The sequence below is a fragment of the Dermacentor silvarum genome, chromosome 9 (assembly GCF_013339745.2).
Source record: "Dermacentor silvarum isolate Dsil-2018 chromosome 9, BIME_Dsil_1.4, whole genome shotgun sequence".
Lineage (NCBI taxonomy): Eukaryota > Metazoa > Arthropoda > Arachnida > Ixodida > Ixodidae > Dermacentor > Dermacentor silvarum.
Window position 1 is genome coordinate 29,498,809 of NC_051162.1, and position 12,801 is coordinate 29,511,609.

Genomic DNA, 12,801 nt, shown 5'->3' on the forward strand with positions numbered 1-12,801 from the left:
CGTCGACCACTATTTGCCAGTAGCCGGTTTTGAGGTCCATAGACGAAAAATACTTTGCGTTGTAGAGTCGATCCAAGGCGTCATCAATCCGTGGGAGGGGGTATACGTCCTTCTTCGTGATCTTGTTGAGGCGACGATAATCGACGCAGAAACGTAGAGTTCCATCCTTCTTCTTCACTAACACCACGGGGGACGCCCACGGACTCTTGGACGGCTGGATGATGTCGTCGCGTAGCATTTCGTCGACTTGTTGCCTTATGGCTTCGCATTCGCGCACCGAAACTCGGTACGGGCTCTGACGGAGTGGGCGGGCATATTCGTCGGTTATGATGCGGTGCTTGGCGACAGGGGTTTGTCGAACTTTTGACGACGACGAGAAGCAGTCCTCGTATTGCAGGAGCAGAGTTTTAGCTGTTCTTTCTTATGCCTGGGAAGGTTCTGATTGATGTGGAAAGTTGGTTCAGGTACTATAGTCGTCGTTGCAGGTGCACTGGAATCCGTGAAGGCGAAAGCACTGTTGGCTTGTACTACTTCGTCGATGTAGGCGACCGTGGTGCCTTTGTTAATGTGCTTGTATTCGGGGCTGAAATTCGTGAGCATCACTCTTGCTTTCCCTTCGCGTAGCTCAGCTATGCCTCTAGCGACGCAAATTTCTCGGTCGTGCAGTAAGTGATGATCGCCCTCTATGAGGCCTTCGATGTCTGCAGGCACTTCGGTACCGACGGAAATCATTAGGCTAGAGCGCGGCGGAACGGTGACTTGTTCTTCTAGCACATTCAAGGCATGGTAACTGATGCTTGTATCCAGTGGTATCGCGTTGTGCGTTGAAAGCGTTATCGACTTGGAGCTTAAGTCGATGACTCCACCGTGTTGGTTTAGAAAGTCAGTGCCTAGGATGACATCCCTGGAGCAGTGCTGCAGGATTACGAAGCTCGCCGGGTAAGTGCGGTTGTTTACCGCGACTCGCGCTGTGCAGATTCCAGCCGGCGTTATTAGTTGGCCTCCCGCTGTCCGGATATCGGGTCCTTGCCAGGCCGTTTTCACATTCTTCAACTTTGCGGCGAACAGGCCACTGAAGACAGAATAGTCGGCTCCAGTGTCGACGAGACCGGTGACACTATGACCATCGATTAGCACGTCGAAGTCGGTGGACCGTCGTCTAGCATTAGGGTTAAGTCGTGGCGTTGGATCACGGCTGCGTCAGCTTGCTCTGCTGCTGCTACGTCGCGTCGGCCCGTCTTCTTGCGGCGTTGAAGTGTTGTCTTCAAGGTTCTTTCCAGGAGGCGTGCTGATAGTCGTGCTGATTCGCGAATCTTCTTCGTGGGCGGCGGAGGATCTTCGGCATTGCGTCGTACAGCAACCTCACCTCCATCGGTTGCTGCTTTCAGTTTCCCGGATAGGGGCTCACGGACCGGCCCCGGGCTGGGCCAAAGTCGGCGCGCGCTGCGGCGACAGGTAGCGTCCCGGCGATGGCGAGCGTGAAGGACGTCGGGGTCTCGACTGCATTCCGGCGATGTAGTCGGTGATGTCACGTGTCCGCTCGCCAAGCTGTGGACGTGGCGCGTTGACGGCGAACCCTCGTAGGCCCATCTCACGGTATGGGCATCGGCGGTAGACATGGCCGGCTTCCCCGCAGTGATAACCGAGCGGGGGGTGGTCGGGGGCGCGCCAAATGTCCGTCTTTCTCGGGTAGCTGCGCTGGGCGACGGGCGGGCGTGCTGGCGGCGGCGGCGGCGGTGGACGACGGAACTGTGGCGTTACGGGGCCCAGGTGCGAGCGCGGAGGGGGTCCTTGACGGCGGGCGACGGCGGCATAGGTCATCGCTTCCGGTTGGGGTTGAGGCGATGCCGGAACTTCTGGCACTTCCAGTGACCGCTGAATCTCTTCTTTAACTGTGTCAGCGATCGAGGCCACCTGAGGCGGCGACCTTGGACATAACTTCTGTATCTCTTCCCATACGACTGCTCTGATCGTCTCTCGCAGGTCTTCGGTGCCTAGCGCTTGAGCTTCGGCATAGTTGGTCAGGGCACGGCGACTGTATTGCCTGGCGCGCATTTCAAGCGTCTTCTCGATCGTTGTGGCCTCCGAAGCAAATTCTGTGACAGTCTTGGGCGGGTTGCGCATCAATCCGGCGAATAGTTGCTCCTTGACACCCTGCATCAAGAACCGAACTTTCTTTTTTTCAGACATGTCGGGGTCGGCATGGCGGAAGAGGCGTCATCTCCTCCGTGAAGATCGCGATGTTCTCGTTCGGTAATTGAACTCTGGTTTCTAAGAGAACTTCAGCCCTGTAGTGTTTGGGACTATTCGACACTTTCGCTAGTGCGCAGTGATGCGGAAGAAAGACAGATAGTCGTTTTGGAGCATTGAAAAATTAAAAAAAATTACATCATCTTCCTGAGGGGAACCATGGGCTGATGCGGAGCATCGCGGTCCGGCGTTAATTACGTTGTTATTACGGTGTTATTAACGTTGTTAACTTGGTGTTATTACGTTTTTATTACGTGGTAACTTGCGTTGGTCACCATCACATCGCGTGAACGCCGTTATAACGACCGCGATGCTCCGCATCAGCCCATGGTTCCCCTCGGGAAGATGGTCTAATTTTATTTGAAGAAGAGTAATGAAATTCCGTAGACGAAGGTGAAACGGTTAATGAATGTCTTTATTGAGCAGCGTCTATTTGAGGTGTGCACTTGCTTTGAGTATTATGGCTTTGTGGTCGGTGAAATTAACTGTGAGTGCATCTCGTAGCAGTGGTTGTATCTTGAAATTGCTGAAGACGTGATCGATGCATGTTCCGTGAATGGTGGTTGGCTGTTGTTTGCGATCGTCGTGTGATGCGTGTTGTAGCGAGTGGTGTGATGACATGTACTCAACCATCCAATCGTTCTTCATGATGTCGACATATAATTCGCCAATGAGCATGAAAGGTTGTGTGTCTGGGTATTGTTGCTTACGGTATTCACCCATGGCCTCGTCGATGTACTTCTCCAAGGCTGTGCATGAGAGGTTGGGTGCGAGGTACATTGTCACGACGTTAACGCCGTAGACGCTAGCGGCACAATGCTCGCCGTTGCTACGTTGGTCAGCAGTGGGGCGCAGTTCTAGGTCCAGCCCGTTGACAGAACGTGTTGTCGGAACGCTTGACGTAGATTTCCACACTGCCCGCAGGTCGTCCAAACCACTGCGTACGCGCGACCGTAGCGTAGCCCGCAATGTCGAAGTTCACGGCGTTCCACGTCTTCGTAAAGCAGAGCACGTCCACTTTGCTGAGCACCGGATCTCGCTCAATGTCTAACGCATGAGCGCTGAGCGATCTGGTCTACGACGAGCTTGTATGAAATTGTTCGTAATTGTACAATTGTACGAAATTGTACTGTGCCAGACAATTCGTTGACAGATTCGTTGGCGTCCATTCAGCGCATCGGACGGCGCAGCGTGACTAAACCGAAGCAGCAACTGAGGCAGCGGCGCATGCACCGGGTTTATATAGGCAGCTGGCGCGGAGAGGAGGAGGAGAGAGAGAGGCGCGCATGCGCGCGCTATCGCACAGGTGGCGGATGAAGACACGCAGGGAGAAGCGCGCTATCCAACAGATGGCGTGGAGAGAATGAGGAGAGGTGCGGACGGACGCCGACCCCAACGACGCCGCGGGACAGGCCGCCGCTATAAGATGTTCCGCATCTAAAAGAAACTATAAAATATGTATATACAGATAGTTGATAATCTGAGTAACGGCAGTCAGTGTGTCCACACACGCACAGCACACGAGTATAAACGGGCTGTGACAGTCCCGTGTTTCGAGGCTCACTCTTCCGTCGTCCAAGGCACTGCGGATTCACCCGTGCTCGAGCCGACTGCGACGACGACACGTTCAGGCCCCGTCCAGCACGGTTCTCAGGCTCGGAACGCTTAGGAGCAGCAATGGCAGCAGCCAGGGAACTCCTTGTCCAGCACGACCTCGGTGCCCAGCTCGTACGCCGGTCGCAATCTACGTGCGGCGGTCGCATGTGAGGACCGCGTCTAGCACAGCAACATCTGTGCCAGACGAACGCTGCTCGGCACAGCTCAGGTGCAGCAGCTCAGGGACCGGCGGCACTCGGGTCAGCCAGCGTCTCGAGCACTGGCAGCAGGAACCCTGGTTCCTCGGACGCCCTCGTCTCCGCGATTCTCCGCACCTTGCCACGGACGTCTCGCCTGGCAGGACCTGTCGCCTCGTTCACCCCAGGAGCTCGGAACTGCTGCCCACCTGGCTCGAACACTGCGAGCTCGCCTCGTGCCGCCGCGCTCGTGCACCCGTTCACTTCTTCTTCCCGGAGCTTGGGTGGCCGCTCCGATTCTCCAGCGGCACCTCGCGGCACTTACATATGACAAGCCCTTTTCTTTCGTACTACACTCGTGAAGGTTCCCACGAAGTTCTCCCGAAATAGGTCCCATGTCACCAGGGTTCTCTGTTTTTAGACCAGGTCCGAGCAGAGTCATCCAACGAAAAATAGACATGGCGCAGCTTGTCGTCGTCGCTCCATTGGTTGAACGTCGCGGTCCTCTCGTATGTCTCCAGCAAGGTTTCGGGGTCTTCAGCCGATGATCCACGGAAGGTCGGTGGCTCCCGAGATTGTTGCAGCAGAATGGGGGACGCTGACCTTCATTGCTGTGGTCTTCTCAGAAAGAAGTCCGTACTCCGGTAGAAGTCCTTGCTGCCGACGGCTAGCTCGCTGGTCCTTGGCGACGTTGGCTTTGTCCTCTGGTTTCGGACTGGGATCGCGGCTTTGCGGGGACGTTCGGTGCATGAATGAACTAGCACCTCCACCAGATGTCACGTAGTAGTGACAGTGAAGAAAACAGTCATAAAACTGTGTATGACGAAACTGATTCTTTATTTGGCGAACCTGTGCCCACAAAAGCAAGCTACACTCGATACACAACGATAGCGGCGAACACAGTCGGCGATCGTCGAAGTCTCTCATCTTCGGCGAAACGCGTCGGCTTTTATACGTGAGTCATCGAATGTTCCAGATTATTCCCTGGAGCACGCGTGTCTTCTAGAAAGTTCTAGACAATTCGCTTCGCTCATACAATCAGATTACATGAGCGTCGGTGACTACAGACGACGGATAGAAGCATCGATAATGCTCGAGAAGCTTCCGATGCAGGCGCGACCTGCGCCGAGCGATAACGTTTAACATTTGTTAGCCGGTGGAAAGTGGCCACCGGTGAAAGATAAACATGTATACGTGTCAATATCGTAACTAGAAGAGCCGCCATGGTTGCTCCAAAAGTACTGAAACGGGGGTCGCGTGCCACCGGAGTGGGACCGCCACCTTAAAAGTCCGAAAACCCGGCATCGGCTCAACCCCCAGGATCCTCCTTTCCCCAGACACGGCTAAGCTGCCCACGGCTACACGCGGGCGGTTCCAACCCTCATGTGCTCGGGTCCGTGGTGTCGCAACACACCAAACGCCTGCTTACGCAGACGTCCCTGCTGGGTCATGATTTTTGGTGATGTGTGTGATATGAACTTGCAAATGTGGCCTTTCGCTCGCGCTTATTGTTATCCTACACTTTTTTATGAGTATTGATTAAATAAAATACTTAAATAATTGTTTGATGTAAAAACAGTAAAACGAAATAGAGCCATTTCTGAAATGGCTTACTATCATTCCTTGACTCAGTTTCGTTCTCAATGTGCCCCACAGTCTTCTATTTTGTGACTATGATTAAGCAGTAATGGTATATGAAACTATAAATACTAATACAGAGGAGCTACGTGTTCGTATTCAGCTGCTTGCAGAAAAGGCACCGATGAAGCATATTCAAACTGAGTAGGATCGTTCCAGCTCTGCAGTTAAGTGATCACATTGATGTTTGTGCTCTCCTTACACAGCACGAATTCCGAAGATAAATGTGAGACCTGCAGTGTCCTTCAACGCTTCCTTCAATGTCTACTTCAAAAACTTAATTGTAACCAGAAGCTGTTTCTCGCCAACGATCCATTCCCATTTTTGTACCCAGGCCGAATTGTTCACATAAATTGCGCGATTGTATAAATTTCTTTGATGTTGCTTGTTTTATTCACGTGTTTCATTATCTATCTTACTTTTGGACCTCAAGTAATGCTCTCACTTCTCCGTTAACTCTCTCCACTTTTGCTGAACCAAGGTTCTCATGCTCCGAGGAAAGCAATGGATGAACAAATATGTTTTTTTGAATAAGTGCGATTTTTGCGCATTCTTTTTAGTTTTCCTCGCTAAGTCTCTATAAGCCTTGCAAAAGAACATATTATAGCACAGCAGGAAGTGTGCAACTGAAAGGAGGAAATGAAATTTTCATTGCCGCCCTAAATTTGTAACTTCGTCGAGTACGGTAAAGTAGCAAACTTGGCTAATTTAGAACTAAACAATAGTACTTGTACTTACAAGAACGTCTGATTCATTGCTGTCCAGTCCTGGCGAGAAAAATTGAAGAAGTGTGCCGAACCAAATCTGTCGGTTAAGAACAATCCAAGGGACAGTGTTTAGGTACCGGCCGCAAAAGCGTGATATGCATGAACTGCCCCTTAAGTAATAGTATATAATATTGTTACCAAAACAAGACATTATGTATCCTGTCACATGTACGAAAATAATAATTCAATTGCTTTCAGTGGCGGTGAAGGTGTCAGCCACTAACTATGAACAAGAATTATTGCTGATGGTACTGAGGCCATATCAAAGCTGTTTGGCTCTGCTATGTTCACAGTTTGGGCAGCACTCCTATAACCCCAAACTTAATGAGACCACCTTGATAACTTGTTTTTACAGCGGAACTAAAATGATTTCTCCGTGCACTGTTAAGCCGTTGTTTTGCTTTTGCCATTACCTTGCACCCTTCAAGACCTACGGTGTGTTCTCAATCAACGTTGGACGCTTGCGTTATAGCGATTGAGTTTAATTCAAGGTGAAACATGTCGGATGCGTCCAGAAATTTGGAGACGTTGAGTGTCAACTTGGGGGACTAATTCGAATGTCTCACTCTTACGCCTAAGTCTAAGCCAGAAGGAGCACGCAGAGAAAACAACAGCATTGTGATTAAAATACCATCGAAAACATAAGCCAAGTATACAGAAGTGGCAACGCTGCAAACATGACCATGTGAGAAGCCTTGTTTAGCAGTCTCAGTTGAACACATTGCACTGTGATGGTAAGTAAGGTTTACAGTTTGCATGTTGTTCATTTCAGCTATGGAAAAGTGACGCAGAATGGCAAGCATGGTTCTAATTTCTCAATCAGAAATCAAACAAGACGTAATAATGCCAATCAAAACAAGGTATACTGGTTTAGTTGCTATAATAAAGCTTGTTCTGTGTCAGCCGGTTCATGCGCACTAACTGAGCCTTCTGAGTGGATGATATTTGCACTAGTACTTTTAAGCGAAGCTTTATAGGCTAACACGTGTTGGCGGTGGTGGTGGTGTCACGCTGAAAAGTGGGCCGATCCTGGTGGTAGTGCAGAAAGGGTGCTCAATTGCACATAACCTGGACAAAGAGAGATAGAGAGAAAAGGTAGGAAGAGAGAAATAGAAAACAAGAGAAAGGGAATGAGAGAGAGAAAGAAATAGGGAGAGAAAGAAATAAATAAAATCACCAGGAAGGTCAGATACACACGCGACAAGCTTCGCTTACCCCCATTTCCTCGGCAGGGGAAGGGCTGGTGATTTTTTCTGTGATGCTCAACTGCGTGCCCCTTTTGTCACGTCTCAACAAAAGCTTCAATATCAGGCGTTACTTTATGCAGTTTTTTTTTCTAAATATTACTTTTGCCACGTGTGGTTTCTTGTAGTGTCGTGTTCCTCTTGACAGCTATTTTTCCAGCTGCGGGTAGGGTATGACAAGTGTGCTGTGTGAGCCTTCGTGGTCAGTTGTTTACCTGTTTAGCTCTATTTTCGCATGAACTTTCCTGTTGTGCGTTTTTTCAATTATTTTTATCTACCTGTTCTTCCCATGACTGTCAAAATGTACCTTGCAGTATGTCATAAATAAACAAACAAATGAAACAAATTTCCTAGAATTGGTCAGACTCATATTTTCCATTTTTATATAAAACCACTTGCGCACTAAAATAATGGTGTAGTTTGTTTGAATAGCTCATTATCTCCTGAGATCGTCCAGAATTTGATTTCTCAAATGAAAGCAGTGGTACAGCATTACTGTGAGGCTAGACGTATAGAATGCCTTGTCCTCCTGACGCTGACGTTGCGTGGTTCGTGAAAACACAAATTAAAAAAAAACAAGAAAAAACAAGTAACAGCTATCTTCTTCCCTCGCGTAGCACAAAAATGTTACTGGTTCGGCTGTAGGTTTTCTATAGATAATTTATTGGGGAAAAAAGTAGAGTCACACGTAAGTACAAACAGAAAATATCGAAACCGCATCACCAATAAACTAATTACTTTGTTGAACTTTTACACTACAATAACTACCAAGGAAAGATGAGTAATCCAAGATGTGTGGTCGGCAATATACTCACAAAATATAACTGGTTCATTAAAACTTAAGATACCATTAAGGATGTGCTTTTTAGACATACCTAAACAGTGAAAACCCACTCGATTATCATGTGCAAGTTCGCAAATATAATAAGGTTACTTTGAAACTCACATATACGCTGTTGCCTTTATTGCCGACCAAGGATTCAGGGATTTATCCTGGTGTAGTAGGACCGCACCGCTGGTATTATTTGTACAAAACGTTCCATCGGTCTCCATGGCTGCGTAAAGGAAGTTATATTTCAGTGAGAACAGCATGGTTTTCTTCCGCTGGCTTTGTATTAGCATGTTATTGCACAAATTCAGATTATTAATTTTTAGCTACCATTATGACACAGGCTTCCTTGCAAACACGTTTCTATCACGTTCTCTCAAATCAGTACTCATGTGACTGCTTCCTTAATTTCTAAGCGTTTACCACAAAACCATGAACCAGTAACTTCTAAAACAATAAAGGGAAAAGGCGTGACTTTTGGTTGCATTTGACATAATTTTCCTCTGCTTAAGCCGAAAGGATCAGACAATTTGTCGTACCAAGTCACAGGTGCCGAAAAAGAAATGGGCTACGCTAGTATAGGACGCCTAGTCCTACAATGGTAGGAAGTGCTAATATAAATACAAAGAAAATTTTGTGACCTCCATTACATAATACAGGAGGCACTTTATCAAGAATACTTCAATTAAGGAGGGTCAACTTTTGAAACACTGGTTATTGTGAATGCAGAAAGGCAAGAATACCATATGTATTGCCGTCTTAGGCGCTTATCGCTTTTTTCTTATTCGTGTATTCACTTGTGAAACATTCATTTATCAAGCCTACAAACAGTCAGACGTTCCGTTACAGTGAAAGGCGGTGTTCTCCTGCCATAAACATACAATTTACCCTTTTTCACAAAGAGCAGATGATCGTACTCACGCTTAGTAATGATTAATTTTCTAGCTGCATGTGAATTGGCACTATGCGGCGCTCGATTTTTTCTCCTTGAAATATGCTGTGAATTATCCTAACACTAACTTTCGTGTATGTAGGATGCATGGATAGAAGATTGTTTGTGGATGTATTGTGCGACAGTAACAGGAGCACAAAGTGACGTTGCTTCAATGTTGAAATCCATAACTGCTGCTGGCATTCCCGTTTGCATTCAAAGTGTGTTATGCTAGCTGCCCGTCAAGAAGGCTATACCAAGTTCGTCACAAGGAATACAGGAAAATTATAGTAGCAAAGACGCTGCGCCGTAACTCGTTCCGCTGTTGCTCGCTCACCATTCGTGGGCTTCGCGAAATTTTGTGGCATGAATAAACGAGTCTCTGATCGAGCATGCTTCTAATCATCATGTTTGACATGGCCCGACTATAGATAATAAATAGTAAATAATGATCATCGGAATGCAATTTACACAAGTCGTTTCTGTTTCCTAAAAAATATTGACAAGCTTCTGTCATCTCCCTGTTGGTCATATTTCTTCGTCTTGTAGTAATTGCGTTCTCGCAGCACAATTGTTCTTGGTATATACAGTGGTTCAAACATTTGTTTTCCTTGTGCATTTTTCGGTATTTTTAAAGATGCAACAGTAGCACCCCAAAACTACAAAATTCACACTTGAAGTCTCTGTTTTTCCGGTTGTATGTGATATAGTTTCTCACCAAGGCGAATGAGTGTCATATTGAACCTTTCTAATACATTACACACATCACTTATCATATTGTTTTACACATCTGCAAGCAGTACTTCGCGTACAGGGTTTATTTCAAAGCATATATGTCGATGTTGTGGCACAAGATAGAGACATCTCTTGTTTTAAACTGTCGCACACACATAACTCGATATTTCGGAATGCACCGAAACGAAAAAATTAAATTATGGCATTTTACCTGCCAAAAGCACGATCTGATTATGAGGCACGTCATAATGGCAGGACTGCGGAAATTTGAACCATCTGGGGTTCTTTAACGTGCACCTACACCTAAGTACACGGTTGTTTTCGCATTTCGCCCCCATCGAAATGCGGCCGCCGTGGCCGGGATTCGATCCCGCGACCTCGTGCTCCGCAGCCCAACACCACAGCCACTGAGCAACCACGGCGGGTAATGAAGCGAAAGCTAGCATTCCAGATCGTATTATTCAAATTACTTGCAGCATGGGTTGAAGAATCACTCCTCTATTTATCACAAAGCAATGCTAGGAATTAAAAAATTAGCGGCCAATAAACCGCTTGGCTGATTCCGAGGAAATCCTCAGTTTACAGCATCATGAATAATGGTCCCGTGCTCTCAGAGATGTTCCCTCTGATGTGAATGCATGACGGCGAGTGGTGCTAATTGAGTGGGACGCTTTATGCGGTATTCATCTCCAGGACTACAGAAATATACTGGAGATGAAAATGAGAATCAGAGGGCGACTTGGTCATGTTTCATTCGGTGTCTGCGTGCTGTGGCGCAATATCATACATCTAATATGCCAGCTGGCGCTTGTGTGCACAACACCCGCTTTTCAGTTAGTGGCTACCTCTAGCTGAAAAGGTCGCAATAAAACGTTTTGTTATATCCTTTGGTGTATTCGTGAGCATTTGAATAAAATATATATGCACGCGCAATGAAATTATATTTAGTAACTTATCTACTAATGAATAGTTCTGTCAGATCATGGCCAACATTTGGGAATTGGTCAAGACAAAATATATAGTTATGTGCTCTAAATTATTCGTCTGTAGACATCCGAAGTGATAGTAGTGAAGGAGGCTGTGCTTTGCGTGCGAAAAGGAAGGCGTGCGATTCTCAGTTTATATTTTTTTAGAATTCAGGAAAGCATTACTGATCTGATTTTTTTAGTTTAATTCTGGGGTTTCACGTACTGAAACCTAAATCTGATTACGAGGCACGCCGTAGTGGGGGACTCCTGATAAATTTTGACCAACTGGGGTTATTTAATATGCTCCCCGCGAACAGCACACGGCCGTTGTTGCATTTCGCTCCCATCAAAGATCTTCGTTTTTTAACTCTCTCAGACTGCAGTTATGTCGTTCACCAAAGTCAGTTTGCCATACGTTTATAAGTCAGCCAATGTTATCGTGAGACTTTCACATTGCGTTGAGCTCACATCAGCTCACTATCAGGCTGATAGTTTTGTTCTGTTAACGATAGAAAGATGAGAAAATGCTTGCATCACGTTTTTTATTATTATTATGGAGTTGCTGGTGCGGGTAATACAAACATGTAGATTTGAATGTAGGTTGCTTGCAGAAATATTTTGATGCGGATAATACGCGTTTTTGTTGCCTCTGTTCTGCATATTGTGCTGTCATCATTACTGCACATATTTCATTGTGGCGTCTGTGCTACACTTGCAACCGCTTGCGTCTTATGCTGCATAGTGTAAAATCAGTTGCTTTCTTTTTTCTTGAGTAGTTTTCAATGGTATGGGCTTAACTTTATTTGATATACAAAAATATCCCAGCGTATTTTGCAATCTAGCTTGTTTCTTTGAGCGGGAGTAAGAAAGTATCCCATGAGGAAATGAATAATTGTGTCATTTTCTGGACACATACCGCGTTATGTGGTGCAATAAAATTTAAACTATTGAAAATGCATGATGTTCTCCATCGATTCTTCAGAAAATGTTATAGCCAAGTGGAGGTAGATTTTTTGTACTCATGACATGTTAACGTCAATTTAAGACAAGCTCACGTCCTGAGAAGAACATGTTAGAGGAAGCAGGTGTAAGCTGTTGTCATGTTGCGCCTCCTACAGACATTTTATATTATTTATACACACATGCTTTGGAAAGTATGGCACAATGCTTTACAAAAATGACTTTTTTCTTGTGAGAAACAGAATATGCTAGCAAATCCTAAATATCATGTTCGCCAAGCGCATATATATTACTGACGATGCAACGACTAAATCAGCCTATTCTCGTTGATGATAAGAAGTGACGCACTTCACCTAAATAAATGTTTGCTATTATCAGTTCCATACCTGACTGACTCAGACGTCCGAATGGTTTACTAGTTTCGATGAACTTCGATTCGCTCCTGAAAAGAGAAAACCGAGATAGGCCTTTAGCGCATCAGTTTATACCAATTTCTTTAGAGTTAGGCCGAATGAAATGATAAGGTTAATATAATTGCAACATTGATTATCGAATGCTGTAAGGACCAGTCTGCAGGGTGAACTTACAGCGTTCTTTCTTTTTATTGCGACGTAGCAACGTTTACACGAAGCTTATAAACATTCCCCCTATTCACTCGTACAATTCCTGCTGAAAAAAAAAATTGC

At 46.3% G+C, this 12,801-nt stretch overlaps 1 long non-coding RNA gene across 1 annotated transcript; it reads right to left on the reverse strand.

Annotated features, from left to right (window-relative positions):
• Positions 1–6,418: 6,418 nt before the first annotated feature.
• On the reverse strand, positions 6,419–12,583 carry LOC125940060 (uncharacterized). The gene is made up of 3 exons (XR_007463311.1): positions 12,502–12,583; positions 8,639–8,747; positions 6,419–6,485 (listed from the first exon to the last, which is right to left on the reverse strand). It is a non-coding gene; the product is annotated as an uncharacterized LOC125940060 (long non-coding RNA).
• Positions 12,584–12,801: the final 218 nt, after the last annotated feature.